The sequence below is a fragment of the Clupea harengus genome, chromosome 4, assembly GCF_900700415.2.
Source record: "Clupea harengus chromosome 4, Ch_v2.0.2, whole genome shotgun sequence".
NCBI lineage: Eukaryota > Metazoa > Chordata > Actinopteri > Clupeiformes > Clupeidae > Clupea > Clupea harengus.
Window position 1 is genome coordinate 17399516 of NC_045155.1, and position 16976 is coordinate 17416491.

The window sequence follows — 16976 nt, forward strand, 5'->3', positions numbered from 1 at the left end:
GCTCTCTAGTTTAAAAAAAATGATTCTTCCTATTACCTTGCTCCTTTTCCACGTGAATTTCCCTAACGGGATTAATACAAATGTATCCATCTATCTGTTGTTAGGAAAGGGATGACATTAACAAGCCACACTTTAATCTATCACTGTTTAATCTATTTGCATCAGACCATTTTTCAAAAACCAGTTTTTAAAAGTGTCAGCAATAGCCTATATGAGCAAATCTGACGTGAAAAGATTTTTTTTTATAGACGGAAGTTTCAAAACAGGTGAATGTTACGTTAGCTTTAGTCCTGTCAGACAACGATAGCGATAGCTACTAGCTAGCGTTAACGTTACTTCAGAGGTAGCCTACAGTACGTGAAGGACAAAACCCTCAACAATAGCCTACATTTGTTGTTTGTAATAAAACCATGAAATTGGAAGCAATTGTAAACCATGAAACATCCAGGATCCACAGCACTTGCATTGTGGTCTCTCGTGCTCAAGCTCAGCATCTCCATAAAGCACAGGCATTTAAACAACTCAGACATGTCATGTTGCACATTGCTTTGTTGCACTGTTCTAAACTCTTTATTATCAATAACAAATATAATAATTTTTCGCTTAACCTACAGTCTGCTCTTACCACTGATTTTATAAACCACCATAATGTGTTACTGTGCAGATTAAATGTAGGCTATGCGGCTAAGCTAAACGTTGCTAGTTGGAGCTCAACTACTGTCATATGTTACATTGATAGCATGTGTCGGTAGGAAAACTGTATGATCAGGGAAAGTGTATTAAAACCGGATGTCGTCACTTTAAGCCGGTCTCTGGTTGGATAAAGCTTTTCAGCAGAAATGGACAAGGACCTTTACTTTTTAGTTGAGAAGTTGTGTTGATCGCCTGGCATGCAAACGATCGGTTTTCTTTAAATTATTATTATTTTTGTGAAGTTATACGGCTTATGTGAATAAAGCTATCTACACAACTTTTTATATGTCTACATTGACTCGTTTAGTTGTTCATGTGGTACACGTAGGTCTTAACTGAAGCTAACGCTTAGACCAACAATCCATTGGAACACATAGTAGCTAGCTAGCCTCGCTGCTAATAAGTCTAACGTTAGCATGCTAATATGAATAGACCCATTATAGTCAGGTGGCTTAATGCTCAATTGACTTGTTAACCGAACTTTTACGAAGTCATACAACTAAACACACAAGTGACTTGTTAACCGAACTTTTACGAAGCTATATGACCAAACACAAAGCTAGCACTGTTAATTCCGCTATAGCTAGCCAGGTCAATTAGCTCGCCTAAGATACTGCAATTTAAGCTAACCAATTACCTCATTTCCCCCAAAACCCATCGATTACATGTGTTTGTGATGTGTAACATATATCCTTAATCCGTCATTCAAGTTATTAACGTTTATTTACCGCTAGCGATTACACGACACAAGGGTAATTCAATCGCTATTAATGTTGAACTTGAACTTTAACAACGTCACACAATATTAAAAGTCACGCATCGGCATGGTTCCTACAGAATAAATCAAAGGTCCTTGTCCATTTCTGCTGAAAAGCTTTATCCAACCAGAGACCGGCTTAAAGTGAGGACATCCGGTTTTAATACACTTTCCCTGATCATACAGTTTTCCTACCGACAGCATGCTCCTGTCTTCTTCTCCGTTTTCTTCAGTTGTCTGTAGCACCAAAGCGCCACCAACAGGCGTGGGGGATGTACTACAGCGGAGTCAATCGGATTCACTGGGTTCGTGTGCACGCGATGTAAAAAGTGGGTAGGTGTGAAATAGGTGTGAAAAATGAACCCGGGTTCAGGCAAACTAGAGTCCGTCTGCATGGGGTCTGAGGCAACTTGGAATTTGGATCCTCTGACATGGTATTGACTCCCAGCTCTGACTTTAATGCGTTTGGGCCAAATTACTCATCAGTGGATTCTCCTTCTATCTACTGGATATCAATAATTATGTTCATCTTTTTTCTTGTTCATTTGACACAATGCCTGTTCGTGCATCTTCTCACACATTAAAAAAAGGTTTTTAGGTCTCTGTTAGGCTCTGTTAAGTTCGTCGCCATATTGATAATGTTGTCAAATTGATTAAATGACACGCGTCACTGAAGCCGGGGATTTTTTCTTTTTCTCTGTGTTTCTGAGTGGGAGCTCCAACTTCAAGTGGAATTCTCAGAGTGGGAAATGCGGCATTATAGACACTATGTTCAAACGTCACGCCTCTAGTTTTGGAATGCCAGCATGCTATCGAAAAACACACACTGGGAATTATGCCGCCTCTGTTGGTTCTTCACAAGCGAAGGCGCCATTATGAGGGGTGTTCTTAACGGCACTATTGCAGGATCTCTGTATAAAAGGGGCTACACTCTCACACATGCAGAAGGCTGCATTGGTTCAATTTGCATTGTGTGGTGGGGGAGGGAGGACAATGAGCCTTGACAACACCCTCATTAGATCACACAGCAGAGAGCAAACACTCCGTCTCTCTCTCTCTCTCTCTCTCCCTCACACACAACTATACACACACACACGTACTCTCCCCACATACATGCAAATTTACATGCATGCAAATGCAAATTGGACTTACAGCAATGGTACTGCAGTCCACTCTTGGCTCTGCTGATCGTGCTTAGAGGGACACAAACCATGCGTCATTTAATAGTTTCTGTTCAAATGTATGTCTACTATTATGTTAATTATTTCTAATAATACTTGTAATAATATTTGATATACATTATACATCTCAGACTGCATCTGAAAGAGATCATCTTGCATCTTTCCTGATGTGCAATGTCAAACTGGAACTAGTTTGGATATGTGAAGAGCAGCAGTCCTTTCTGTAACAACGTGTGGCATTCCCTATTCATATCATTTTGAGAAATACCTCTCAGGCATCCCTGTCTCCCTGTTCTTTGAAGAAGAACTGTTTTTATATTTAAGATTCACCTCTGTCTATTCAGAAAAATTCATAACTTTTTAACAGTAAGAGGATCTGCTAGAACCTTTTCTAAGAAGGAAGCAAGGCATCAGAGAACAGAGGGGTTCTTTACAGCAGGAACTGTTTGTAAATCTGATGGCCAAAGAAGCATAAAAAGAGGACAGCTTGTGACAGACTTGTAGAGGAACCTTAAATAGTTCCTCTTGAGAAACCAGCACATGAAGCCTAATGTGTTCAACTTTGCTCACTTTTTATAAGAGAGCATTTCTGTTTGTTCTCTCTAAACTGTGAAGAGTGCGATGAAAAATATGGCAGTTAACTGCAAAGTGTCTCCTCCTCATAACCCCGTCTTGTTTTCTCCTTCAAAGCCACTCTTTCTAATTTTCCTGTCAGTGTTTTTCCCTTTCTTCTTCCGTTTGTTCCATCTCTCTCTTTGCCTCTCAGCCCCTCTCTGTCCCTCCCACCCACCCTCTCTGCCTCTCTCTACCTCATTTATCATTTCTTTTTTTCCTCTGCCCCTTCTGCCCCCACTCCTTCTCTCTCTCTCTCTTTCTCTTTCTCTCTGTCTGTCTCTCTCTCTCTCTCTCCCTCTCTCTCTCTCTTAACATGTCCATCCCTCTTTCCCTTCTGGCACTGTGGACATGTTACTCTCTGCTGGTGCACCTGCATGTGATCACCATGGAGACCCGTTCCTCTCTCTCTCTCTTTCTCTCTCTCTGTCCTCCTTCCGCCTATGTTGGATGAGGGGCCAGGTGCCGGCCGAGCCTCAGACCCCAGGACGTCGAGCTGGGCAGCATTGGCCACACGCTGACCCTGTCTACTCTCCCATATGGAGTCCACATATGGGCCTCATGCATAAAGCATCAAGCCTAGCAGTGATAGTTTCTCCCAGTTAGGGAAGGAAAATCCAGGGCCCTTGTTAAAAAAAAAAAGAATGAGTTGCCTTCAATGCAGTAAATCTATGACACTGCACATGTTTAGAAGACAAGTTATCAGCTCAAAAAAGGAAATAATTTCAGAAGGCTATGAAAATGGCCATCATCATTATTAGTATTATTACTTGACCTGTTGCTATTTCAGGTAATGGATATTATTATGTCAATTTGAAAAATAGCCTAAATTAAAAGGGAAAAATCCCAATTTGACATTTCGAGAGATGTTAAATTGATCGTTTCTCCTTCAGAGAAAAAATTACAAACAGGGTTACATTCTTTCATTGAAATGTGTCGACTGAATTGTATGCACTCGCAGAACAAGTAGCCAAGGCTATATGATAATCCGGGTTTATATATCACGAACATTTTGCCCCTAGGTCTTTGTTTGCTTTCAGGGTGCTTCTCAGGTTAACTATAAATAAATACTGTGGCATGTTTCTCATATCACCGCTGCCAGCGGTCTACATAGGAGTTCAGTCTTTGCTCTTTAAGCATACATGTACTTGTAGTCTGGAACTCGGAGGGCTGTCACCACTTGGACTCAGAGAATGCAGTTACGGACTACTTTACCCAGAAACCCCATCGTCGGCAACAAGCTGGCTGATTTCGCTTTGGGAGTGTTTCCCATTTAAACAAACACAGTGCGGAAGATGGCGGAGAGTTAATAGTGGAGGAAAAAGAAAATTGTGTGCTCGCCAGGATACGTTTAAATTGGTAAGTTTGTCGCTTTCTTTGTTTTGCTAGTGTCTGACCTTAGCGCATCTCTGTCGGTGCACAACGTTATTGTGCCCGGCTTGATATGACGGAAATTCTCAGACTTCGTCCACCACAGATGTTCGCGTAGACTCGCAACCGCAACACAACGTAGTGCCGTGCATGCTGGTTTATTTTGAGGGTAAGAATGTATCATATATTCTGAATGACTGTTCCAGAACTGAGGCTAAATGTATTAGCACAAGTTAAACATTATCAACTGAAAAACGAAGCTGTGAGTTACGAAATAAGAGTGATTATAGTCGCCTATTGCGATGTGACATATCCTCTTCGATTGGCCTGCATTTAACGTAAGCGAGTGAAGTTTGTGGCAAGACCAAAGAAACTATTAACATGACGAAATTAGCCTATTTTAATAAACCACACGAATGATCTGCACCGTAGTAGCTACGTGAATGGCAGGTATTTAAAATACATGTCCTCCTGTTCTACTTTGTGTGGCAGCAGAGTTAAGGTTAGGACTCTTCTGCCTGGGGAAGGCTACTCTACGTTAAGGGGACTTGCATAACAGTGAGACAGTGTCTGAGCAGCACGATAGGATGTGTTACCAATTTTGTACAGGTGAGTTCGATAGCTTCGAACTAAAGACAGTCCGGCTATTTTCGCTCATACCCATTGGTGTGTTGGAGCAATCATGCGGAAACAAATGTGCTGGCTTACAGTTCAAATTGTCTTGGTATGAGAGTCACTTCACCATGATTAGGGTTGCAATACACTAGACTAAATATGCACATAGCAGGAGGATAGACAGTTGGTGCATTAGAGTTGTGTCCTATCATGTCATGACCGTCTTCATGACATAATTTCTGCAGAAGATTATAACGGAATGTTACTAGATATTTCCCTATAATTTTCGAGCTCCCAGATTCATCATAAATACACTACCTTAATGGCTATCATTGAGGTCGTGGTATCAGTGGGAGGAGTGTCAACTCGCTGCACGTCACCCGGGCACGACCCCGTTTATCGGGATACGTGAATTTCTGCGGCCACTGACTACCGAAGTCATCCATTGTGAAGTATCGAAGTTATCCTTATTCTGAAAAAGAACAGTAGCACATTTTGACCACAAAAACTGCAAAGCACACGACACCAAAGGGTAATCAGTAACCACAAACCATTTTCACCGGGCTCTGTTTTCTTTTAAACATACTCTATGAACAAACCTAGCCTAACAGTGTGCACATAAATATACTTAACGTAGTCCTGTGAGCAACATTTTAATTGAGCGGGCGGTAGAAACAGCGTTATGAAAATGGTAACACGTTTCGACTATTCCTCAGAAGTAAAACAGCTTTGCTTGTTGTAATGTTGTAACGACTACCTAGGTTCAAGTGTTCAAAGTGACGGTCTTCAAAACCGAAAGCGCTTGCTCTTGAAGCATAACTGAGTATTTGTTTCGCATATTATATCGCAATAATATAATGCCAAGTTTGCCTACTGTTCCTCTAGTGTGTCTAGATTTAAGATTAATGTTCCTCCGCACAGCTCAAGGCACTTTTTATCAGTGTAATCCAAACATTCATCGGAGTGTAGACTAATGTTGATAACTCATTTGCCCTATTGTAGTATAAGGAGGGCACCCCTTTGCCTAGTAGCTCTGTAATGATGTGGACGTGATGCCCCCCCCCCCCCAAAAAAATAAGATCTGATCCAGGGAAACCTTAATCAATAAAGGACTAGGTAGGCCTACTTATGGGAATGCTTTATGACCAGTTTATAATTCATTTTCTTCTGTAGTTGCTACAGTTGAGCAATGTGTGTGTGGCACACATCTATGCCAATCAGTATAGGAGATGGCCCTATATGCTGGCTGTGAGCGGTGAAGACAAAGGGATTAGGATGAGTCATGGATCCAGGCTGAGACATAATATAACAAGAGTGGCATCAGGTGACCCTCCTGCCTGCTTTGTCTTAGCAGGTTTACCTGGCCTTACTATAGGTGACTTAATGCAGCGCCGGGCAGAGGGGGGAACAGGTTAGAGATTGAAGCACTGACTGATGGATAGAGATGCATGATGATGTGTATAACGGGTTAGGGAAACATGAAGAGTGAGGACAGAGCAGGAGACTCAATCCTCTTTGGACGGAGGTGTGGCAGAGCGGGGGTGCAGCTACACCCTGTGCCTTGTTGGTGGGATGGCTGCCAGGTGAGTCCTTATCATTAAGCCACGTGCCGCTGCTGGCAAAATATTCTCCACCTGTGGGGTGGTGCCACTTTTTAAAGGCTCTTTTAAAGCTTTATACCAGCTATTTAAATGCCGCAGGACACCACCCAGGTAAGGCCTCGCCTCGTGTATCGTGTTGTTGTCTACGGTGGAGACACGGAGAAGTTGAGGGTAGTTTTACACTTTCGTTGAAACCTTACTGCTGGCTTCACTCCAAAGTTTATGGGTGCCTCTACTTTGACCCTCTCACTGATGGCCTACTTCCAAAGGCAGCATTAACGTGCTTGCATGGAAACATGTTGTTTATTTGGATCATCTCACGTGTTTTCCTGTATGTGTCTCTTCAGGTCGCATAAGGGACTCATTTCATGTTGTGTGATAAAATCGGACTTTGTGCTGTTAGTAGGAAAAGTGATTTCAATAAAGTGTAGAACAAAAGGAGAAGTTGAGCAAGATGCAATCTTTATCTCACGTCTCCAGTTATGTTTGTGTGTGTGTTTGCTTTTTTTTGTGTGGGGTGTTGGGTGGTAGTGCATTTTTTTCTGGTTAACAACTAAGCCTGAAACGCGTAACTTATTTAATATAGCTTGTCCGTGCACAGCTAAACAATGATGGTGAGTGCAATTTACGAACGATGATCACCCGTTTATCTGTCCACGTCTAACTTGGCTAATCACACGATGATCAAGTGTTCAAAATAAATCACCTGCTGCATGCCCTCATTCTATTGGCTGAGCCAGACCTGTATGTTACGGCCTTTCAACGTGCTTGTTGTGTGAGTACAGTTTGAAGTCGAGACTGCTGTTGAGACAACATGTACGAAAAGAAACAGAGTACAATTTTCACTTAAGAAATTTAATATTTGATAAATGTTATAATTGTATAAAAATGTTTAAGGTTCTGAAGCCAGCAAAATGATTCTTTTGAAATCTTACATCGCATGATGAAGTTGATATCATAAACTCTTTGAGCAGATTGCTCCTACTGGTGAATATTCTAAATCCCCTTCCCAACAATATTCCTCTTATATATCCTCTTGAGCAAACCTGAGTAAATGCATCCATTTTGGCAAATGCCCAGACAACTGTATTAGACGCCCGTTAAACAAGCCCCCTGAGGACGTCTAAACTTTTTCATTGTCATTTAATCACAGGTAAACAACATCTAAACACATGTTGGATAATCACCCTTTTTTAGCAATTTGGTGACCATTGTGCAATTAGCCAAATTAGTCACATCTGAGAGAAAAGACACCCTTCGTAAATTTGGCCTGTGATGTATGTCTGCCGGCAAAGTGAGGAAGTGTGTTGGGCGGAAGAAGCGTGCCGGTCGAGTCTACTGATTTACAACCATGTCTCACTCTCTCCCCTCTCCAAGTGCCGACGCTCTCAATTAACATGGCTTTTTGCTCCCTTTCCCTCTCTGCCTCCCTCTCAGACTTGCCCCCTTCGCTTGTCCCGTTAGCGCTCAGGGCTCCTAAATCGTGCGGGAGCAGGGTGGTCGGACAGCGCCATGCTGCCAGGGGCCTGTGGCCTGCGCTGTGGGGGGACACCGGGATGAATGAATGAATGAAGGAAGGGGGAGGGGGTGGTTGCTGCGGTGACAGTGATGCATCACGTCTGTCACAAGCTAAGCGGCAGTGGAGGAGTGTGAGCTTCAGAGAGGGTGGGGGTGGGGAGGTGTTCGCCGGCTGGGTCAGGATGAGGGGGTGGGGTAGGGTGGAGTGGTGGTGTGTGTGTGTGTGTGTGTGTGTGTATGTGGGGGGGGGGGGGGGATGAGTTGCAGCGAAGCACCACAGAGAGAGAGAGATTCACAGGGACTTAGGATGAGCTGCATGCAGTAGGACTGCTGTTTGTTGGTCTGCCTGTCGTTTTTTCCCCTTTTGCTGTTCCTTCCTATTTCCTTCTTTCCCCAACTGTCCCTCCCTCCCTCCCTCGCTCCGCTCAGCGGTTGTGCCTCTACGGTTGCTTCTCGATTCTTTTGTGCATCTCATGTTCCTTTTGTCTCTCCACGTTGTGCTTTTTCGCTAGTTTATTTATCTTGCCTTCATTTATCCAGGCTCGTCTCTTACGAGCAGTTTTTGTTGCATATGGAAGGAAAGTATGGTGTGATGGTTGTGCTCCTCCATTGAACCCCTGCTAGGTGGGAACTGAACCTCTGTCCTGTCCTTCCCTGTCCCAGGCTGAGGGGGTGTGTGGGGTGTGTGTGTGTGTGTGTGTGTGGGGGGGGGGGGGGGGGGTGTAAGGCAGGGGATCGGTGGAGGCCTCTCAGTGTGTCCGTGCATATTGAAGATGAATTAATCTTGCAGCGTCGTATTGGTTTCACATCTGAGGAGGAGTGTTGGAGAAAGATTCCATTCTTTTGGCCTCCCCCTTGTTCCTGTTTCTCCTCCTCCTCCTCCTCCTCCTCCTCCTCCCTCTGCGAGCATCCTGGTGACTGCGAAGGAAGAGTTGTCTGCCTGGATCTTTGGCTGGGTTCTCCGCTGTCCAGGCTATCTCCCTGCAACAAGTTATCCGGCATTTGTTATTATGGACCCCTGGTGAAGGAAATAAATCATGTGTTACCTTATTGATGCTTAATCATGCTGACTCCCCCCATGATTTTGTTTGTTGTTCACTGAGAGTAGAGATAGAGCAAGGCACTCCTAGTAAAACTGCATATTTAGCAAAGAAAAAAAAGCAGTGCATTTTTTTTGCTTCTTTATAAATTGACTTGTTGAGGCAAGAAAATGTCCCTGCTAGCTGGTGTACTTTTGTGTACTTGAAATGGCCTCTTGTTTGAAAGAAAACAAGAGTTCGCTGAGCTGAGAAAAGGGAACTTGTTGCGTTGTCCTTTGGCTGCAGTGAGTTATTTTTTTTAATCAGCCTCTTCCATCTCTCAGAACTTTCTCTCTTCCTAATTTTCTCATTGATGTTGGAATGAATGGCATTCCCCTCCCCTCGTTCAGGGACCACGGGGTTGGTGCCTGAGAAACAAGCGAGAGCGAGAGGAGAGAGGAACTGATAGAGAGAAGATAAATGGCGTCGGCTCTCAAGGCATATACCTCGACTCGACTCCGAAAAGACTCTAGCGATCTGATGATGGCCTCAATAAGAATAATAATGTGTGGAGAGTTGGGGGAGTGTGGCTCACTGCGTGTGTTCCAGAGGAACCTTGCCCTTTCTTTTTTTTCATTTCAGTTTTTCTGTAATTTTCTTCTCTGTTTGTTTTCTTCTCTTCTTTTGACTACTCGTCTCTATCTTCTTTTTTTCCACTCCATTTTGTTGAGCCTGTGACTCTCACATACTCCTTCTCTCTCTCTCTCTCTCTCTCTCTCTCTCTGTCTCACACTCTGCCCCCACTGTCTCCACTCACTGAAGTGTTGATGGCACAGGCACCATTGGCCACCTCAGACTGAGCAATGATCCAATGGGCAGAAAGAGTGAACCAAAGCAACAAGTTTGAAGTGCTAACCAAGAGGCTTGGCAAACCCGTGCGGAGAGAGCATTGTGTGGAGAGACATGGAGGGGGAGTGTGGGGTACGAGAGGAGGAACGTGTCGGGATGAGAGTTCAAGAGGGGCAGACGTTTTCATGCCAGCCTCTCTCGCTCTTTCTACCTCTCTGCCCACTCTTTCTTTAAACACACAGTTTAAAAGAAGAGCCAGAGCCATGCCACCAGTGTGTGTGTGTGTGTGTGTGTGTGTGTGTGTGTGTGTGTGTGTGTGTGTGTGTGTGTGTGTGTGTGTGTGTGTGTGTGTGTGTGTGTGTGTGTGACAAAGCCAGAGGGAGGGTGATGCTCTCACACACAGGCGTTGTGCTACTGTAGCCATCCAACGCCATCGCTCCACCCCTCCACCCAGAATGGTTTCCAGATGGGCCACACAGTAAATTAATTTAGTGACATCCTGGGCAGACTTGGCAGCCTCTCCTCCAAGTTTTGGTAATTTGTGAAGTCTATATAATTGATGGAGTGATTCTGGCACTGTTAAAAGATGTGTGCTTTTCGGGCCTCGCTTCCTTTGTCCGTACACTTTGTAGAAAGTCTCCCTTAACCAACTGTCAGGTTGTAACACATAGAAGTTAGTCAGTGACACTACAGTGCAGATATGGGGATGCGACGGATTGCAAAGCTGAGTCCTGCTTGGATCTTTGGAAGCCTTGGGTTTGTGAGCAGGATATTAAAATGGTGATTTTCATGCAGGTCCGTGTCCTCAGTCATTTTGAGAAGGAGCAGTCTCCCCGCTGAGCGTTCTCTATTGTGCTGTTGGGTGAATGAAAGAAAATGTAGGGAAGAGGAAGAGAGGATCTATTACCTTGTTGTTTTTATTAACGTGGCTGCTCTTGCCACAAATGATTGGAGCGTGTGTGTGTTGCATCCAGCTGTTACTGGTTGTGAGAGGCGCCGTTGCCGTGGCAACACAGTCCCGCACGCTGCCTGGCTCAAGGTCGTTTCATTCCTGTAACGCGCCAAAACTGTTCCGTGCTCCCTCCATGAGTGCACACAGAGAGAAATGCAGGCAGGCACACACACACACACACAAACATACACACACACACACACACACACACACACACACACACACACACACAAAATGTATATGGACAGGAAGGAAGAGGGAGAAGAGGGTGTGGCAAAGAGAACATACTTCAAAGTGATGACCAGCCCTCGAGCCAGGGTTATGTTCAGAGAATATGAAGCGCAGCATGTACCCCTCCTCTAAACACACACACACACACACACACACACACACACACACACACACACAACCCCACCTCTTCCTCAATTAAGAAACAAACAAAAGAAACCCCTGGCCTTCAGAGCCCACAGGTTCTTATGCTAGCTGATAAAATATTTAACCGGTTGGAGGGAGAAATCTATCCCTGGTAGCCCAGTGATGGACGTGCGTGTGTGTGTGTGTGTGTGTGTGTGTGTGTGTGTGTGTGTGTGTGTGTGTGTGTGTGTGTGTGTGTTTTGGTGTATGGTTAGGGATGGAGGAGGGGGCACCAGCCAGGCTGCCATTTCTCAGGTACACCAGGGGATCAGCTGCAGCTTCTCTCTTTCTCTTTGTTAAGTTATTTGTTTATTTATTTATTTGTTTGTTTGTTTGTTTACCTCTGTGTTTCCATTTTCCAAACCTGCTTTTCCCCTTGAGAGAGGGGAGGCAGTATGCATCACATCGTCTTCCTCGTCTTTGTCTTCTATTGTGCTTTGGGTAGGTCAACCCTACAAACAAAACAAAACATTGAGGAGCTTGTTTAGCACAGGCCACTCATTTGTGTGATGAGGATAAACAGACTGGTGTGTGTGTGTGTGTGTGTGTGTGTGTGTGTTGCGTGCCCATGTGTGGTTTGTTAATGGCGTCACCGCCTCCTGTGCAGCTCCCTGGGACGTCACGGTTTCCTGTCAGTTTCTCGTCTGTGTGTGAGAGGGAGTTTAAGAAGTTGCACCTGAATGAGTTCAGTGTGTGTGCTTTCTGTGTTTGTGAGAAAAGGGTCTCTGATGTCGTGCTGGTGGGGGTATGGGTGGGGGGGGGGGCGGTGGAGGGGAGGGGTTGTGTGTTGTGTGTGTGGAGGGGGGGGGGTTGTGTGTTTTCATGCCTTTTTCCATTGTAAAAGAGAAAGAGCCTCATTTAGGGGGTTTAAGAGCACCCTCCGCCACATGTATACCCCTTCTTTCCCCTCAGGTTTTCTTTCCCTCTCTGTCTCTTTCTCCATTCTGCCCCCCCCCAAAAAAGGACTGGTTTGGCGGTAAATGTTAACAGATGCAGCCTGACAAGCAATTGGCTTCAACTCTGTCTGAACTTCGCTGTTATGTGACCACCTTGCCCCCCCACCCACCCACCCAAACATGTCCCCCCACTCACCTCACAAACTCACCCCCACACACACATACTACTCCTTTTGCAGCCAGTCCCCTCCTCTCGGTGCTCTGTGGTCGGTCTCGGGTGTCGTCGGCTAGTTTTACCGATCAGGCTGTGGACCCTGTTGCAGTGCTTTGCTCTGCGCGACTCTGTTGGTTTTGGTTGCCCACCCGTGCGTGACCCACGCTGGGTGACTCTGGGGGGCAGCGTTGTATGAGCTGGCCTCACAATTGGCTTCCTGTTATCATACGGAAACCACTTTCCTCTTGCCAAACCTACACACTCAACATTAGCATTAGAAAATTCAGTGGTTGGGTCATAGCCTTTGGCTGCACAAACCACCACGAGAGGTTCAGGATAGCTGTACATACAGCTAAGTTCTAACTCGTTGTGGCTTCTGAACATTATGGGATTATGGGACCTCCCCTAAGGATGAGGAGGAGGAGGTAAAACACTGGGTAACGCTCTCAGGTTTGGGGGAGTGTCATTCATGAGGTGTGTCTGGTATGACATCTTTAAGATGGAGAACCATGATCTCTTGCTGGGCATGCTTCAGACTCCGAGTCTCTGCATACAGGTACATGAGGCGAAGACCACATGGAAAGAGAGGAATCCTTTCATTCTTGTCTAGACGACCCCATAGGAAAGGTTTAGTTCTCAAAGATGGATCTTTGATAGCTCGGGAGACCTAGATGCAATCTCATTATCGTTTCAATTATGTATCAATTTAGTCACAGATATTTCTCCTAAAATCCCTTAGGAGAAATCATATGAGAAAAAAAATGAGATGAGGCACTTTAGTGTAAAAATCTACCATAATTGACAAAAAGACCTCCTAACTACCCCTCTCCACAACAGCTTTGAACAGTCTTCTTGTCATAGGCTAGTTAAATGCAATTTATTGTGAACAGTTGTGTCACATCCCCAAACACCAAGGTTGTCCTCAGAGAGGTGATCTATCTCTGTTGAGATGTCTCCTTCAACACCATAGGTGAGATTTGGTCCATATAGAAATATGAGAAGCAGGAGATTTAAGGCTAAATCTCACATTTAATCTCATTGATAATGAGGAGATCTCATTTTAGATTTTTCTTCTCTTATGGAACATCGCCTGAGGCAAAAATACACCCAAACTGTGTAAGATACTAATAGGATGCTTATGGCCTAAATTTCCCCCAGATGTTTCTCTGGTGGTATACTTTAGGTGGTGTGCTGGTTGGGGTAAAAGTGTTCAGTCATTGGCAGTGGCCAGTGGCACTGCTAGGTAATGCTGGCTTTCCAAGAAAGACCAATCCAGTTGAATCTCTAGTTATTTTCAAATTACTCGCTCACCTTAGTAATTAAATCGAGTAATTGATTCAAACCCTGAAGCCGTGGACTCTTGACTCATAGCTCAGCTCAACTCAACCTAGTTAGTGCCTGGCCACTTAGTCTGCCGTTACCCTGGGCTGAATTACAGGCTGCACAGATTTGCCAGATCTGTTGATGGCTTGGCATGGAAAATAAAGCATTTGAGCTTGCATCAGGTAGCTATCAATTTTAAGGTCCTTACCGAAGATTGTGTAGTCATGTTATTAGTACAGCCAGGTTGACCATAATAATGGAATTCATGTGAGGTAATGCAATGACAGCAATTCTCCAGAACTTCTTACGTAATTTAATGTTGTGCAGATTTGCATTGGCATTTTTATAGAGGAATTTTCTTTTTACGGGTGTTTTTCAGTTGTCTAATTTTACAGTCACTCACACACGTAAACACAGACACACATGAAGCAGTTTTTTAAATGTCCTCTTTGCCATGGTCTTTGCTCTCAGGCAGACTTCTGTAGGCCCAGATATCACCGTTCTATGAGTCGCACATTAGGGTGCTGCAGTGCAGCCAGTCCCCAGTCCAGCACTGCATTGAGCTGCTCCGAGCTCCTCACCATCAGCACTGCATTGAGCTCCTCACCATCAGCACTGCATTGAGCTCCTCACCATCAGCACTGCATTGAGCTCCTCACCATCAGCACTGCATTGAGCTCCTCACCATCAGCACTGCATTGAGCTGCTATGAGCTCCTCACCATCAGCACTGCCAGAGGACTGCAGCATGTTATGGGATGCCCTCTTCTTTACCTGCTTCCTTACCTCCTCACAACTCCTTCTCCTCCCCTACTTGCGTATATTTTGCTGGACCACCTCTACCAGATCCACACTCACTCAGTCACTCACTCACTCTCCAGTACGATGGGCGCCTTGTTGAAGAAAAAGAAGAAAGATTTTTTGTTCCTCTCTCTGCACATCTGACACATCATAGTGTCATACGTCACCAGGGCTGAGGTGAGATTAACCCCGAGTGCTCTCACACTCACCCAGCGCTATAAATAACCCCCTTTACTTGGGTTTGGCAGTGTTGGACGCAAGTCTAAGGACCAAAGTTACATCAATAATTAAACAAGGAGCTTAGCTTCAGGTGTGGTCTGAAGTTTTGCTCTACCCAAGCTTCAGCGGCGGGCCTTATGCGCTGGGTTTACAGAGGGACGCTCTTTGGCCTAGTCTGGGAGAGGTCAATCAGTAGGGCACAGTGTAATCCAACATGCAGTCTAGTCCAGTATTTCAGGCTGGCTTGCATTAGGCACTAGGCACTCTTTGACTACTGGAACAAACACCTTTTTTTGTAGATCCTTATCCAGTAGAGATCAGGCCTTGGGAAAGCACTTACCATGGAGAAAGTGCAGAACAGGCTGCTGTGGAACTTTAGACTTTAAGTCACTACAAAAGGGCTAGTTCCTGTCCTAGTTCCATTCCATGGATGAATGCAGGCAAAAGTTTGCATGGCCTGAAAAAGGCCCTTGGTAGCAAACTCTTCTCAAGAATGTTTATTTTTTTTAGAAAGTGCATGTGTACACAAGTATACGTATGATCAACACCTTGCATGTCAGGCAAGATCACAACTCTCTGTTTCGTGGAGCATTGGCGTCTTGTTGAGCAGCAGCTTTGTGGTGTGGCCATCTGAGGGTGAGATACGGCACAATGGAACCATGTTCACTGCCATTCTCTCTCATCCCCTGCCATTCACTGCCATTCGGGCTCTCCAACTTAGCCAATGCCGTTTTCAAAGGCGGTGACATTGCCTCTTGTGTTTGGTTGATGTCCCAGTTGTCACAGTAACATTTGCAGGTCGTCTGCACTGGGGAGTTTATTGCCAGAGGAAATTGGGCTGTGGTGGTTGAGGGGTGCTCCCCTCCTACTTTGGTTTTTGGTCTTTAGACAGACAGGAAGACCCTTTCCTTGCCCCCCCAACTAACCAACCCCACTGGTGAGGTGATTAAACTCAACCCCCCCCCCCCCCCCCCCCCCCCACCCATACACACACACACACACACAGAGAGAGACACAGAGACACAGACATACACACACATTTGGGCTTCCTGTTTGGGTTGTTACCCACAGTCCTGAATAAAAGGACATTTGGGCAGTTAATGACCAAGACATCCTCTGTGTGGCCTTTCAAGGTAGGAGTCACTAAATGAGGGCAGACGCCTCTTTCTGCAGTGTCACTGGTGGGTTTAGGGCGAGATGGGCTGACGCCCCTTTCTGCAGTGATACTGAGGGGTTTAGGGCGAGATGGGTGTGCGTGTGGTGCCTGAGCTGGAGCTGGTTGGTGTTCCACTTGATCATTAGCGTGGTCATGCACTTGGGTCTGTGTTGATAATTCAATTACTCTGCACTTGTTCTTTAAACTTGTGTGCCATCTGTTGCTGCTATCAAAGGCCTTCTTGCAGCTTTGTTGTTTGGCTAGCGCTCCTCATTCTTCTCAGTTTTTCATTAGCATTTCTTTTTTTAAATAAAATGCTTCATCACATGCTCCTGACAACGACGTCCGAAAACGACGACAACAACAACGGCTAAAAATGACAACAAAAATAAAAACAGTGTGTTGTTGTTTGGGAGTCCCGCTGAGGCTCCGGCCTGTAAGCTTTTGTTCCGAGCGGCGGGGCCTGTGAGTGAGCGAGCGAGTGCATTAAATAGTTTAAGCCTTATTCTCGCTGACGGAACAAAGCCAGCGAGCTGACCGGAGGGGTAAGTGACACGATGGCGCTCATTTTCCACCAGTGTTCCATGCCGTAATCTGGTCCCTGGCAGAGCAGAGTGGAAAGGAGGGTGGAGAAGGACAGGAGAGGAGGGGTGGAGGCACTGCGTTTGGGATTGTAGGCTCATAAATGCGGGAAGGTAGAGCAAAAGGGGTGGGGTGAAGGGGGGGGGGGGGGTGAGAAGACAAGAAGGGTAAAGGGTGATGCAGTTGACATTGTTAAAATTGAAC

The 16976-nt window shown here is 45.2% G+C and overlaps 1 protein-coding gene across 8 annotated transcripts in view; it reads left to right on the forward strand.

The window, feature by feature from the left end:
* Nucleotides 1-4359: 4359 nt before the first annotated feature.
* Nucleotides 4360-16976, forward strand: part of LOC105906377 (nuclear receptor coactivator 3) — a 75239-nt gene continuing 62622 nt past the window's right edge. For 3 of the 8 annotated variants that reach the window (XM_031566499.2, XM_031566497.2, XM_031566505.2), the window contains exon 1: nucleotides 4361-4602. The gene's annotated coding sequence lies outside the window, so the exon portion shown is untranslated. The other 5 variants (XM_031566498.2, XM_031566503.2, XM_031566501.1 and 2 more) reach the window with 3 other exon arrangements.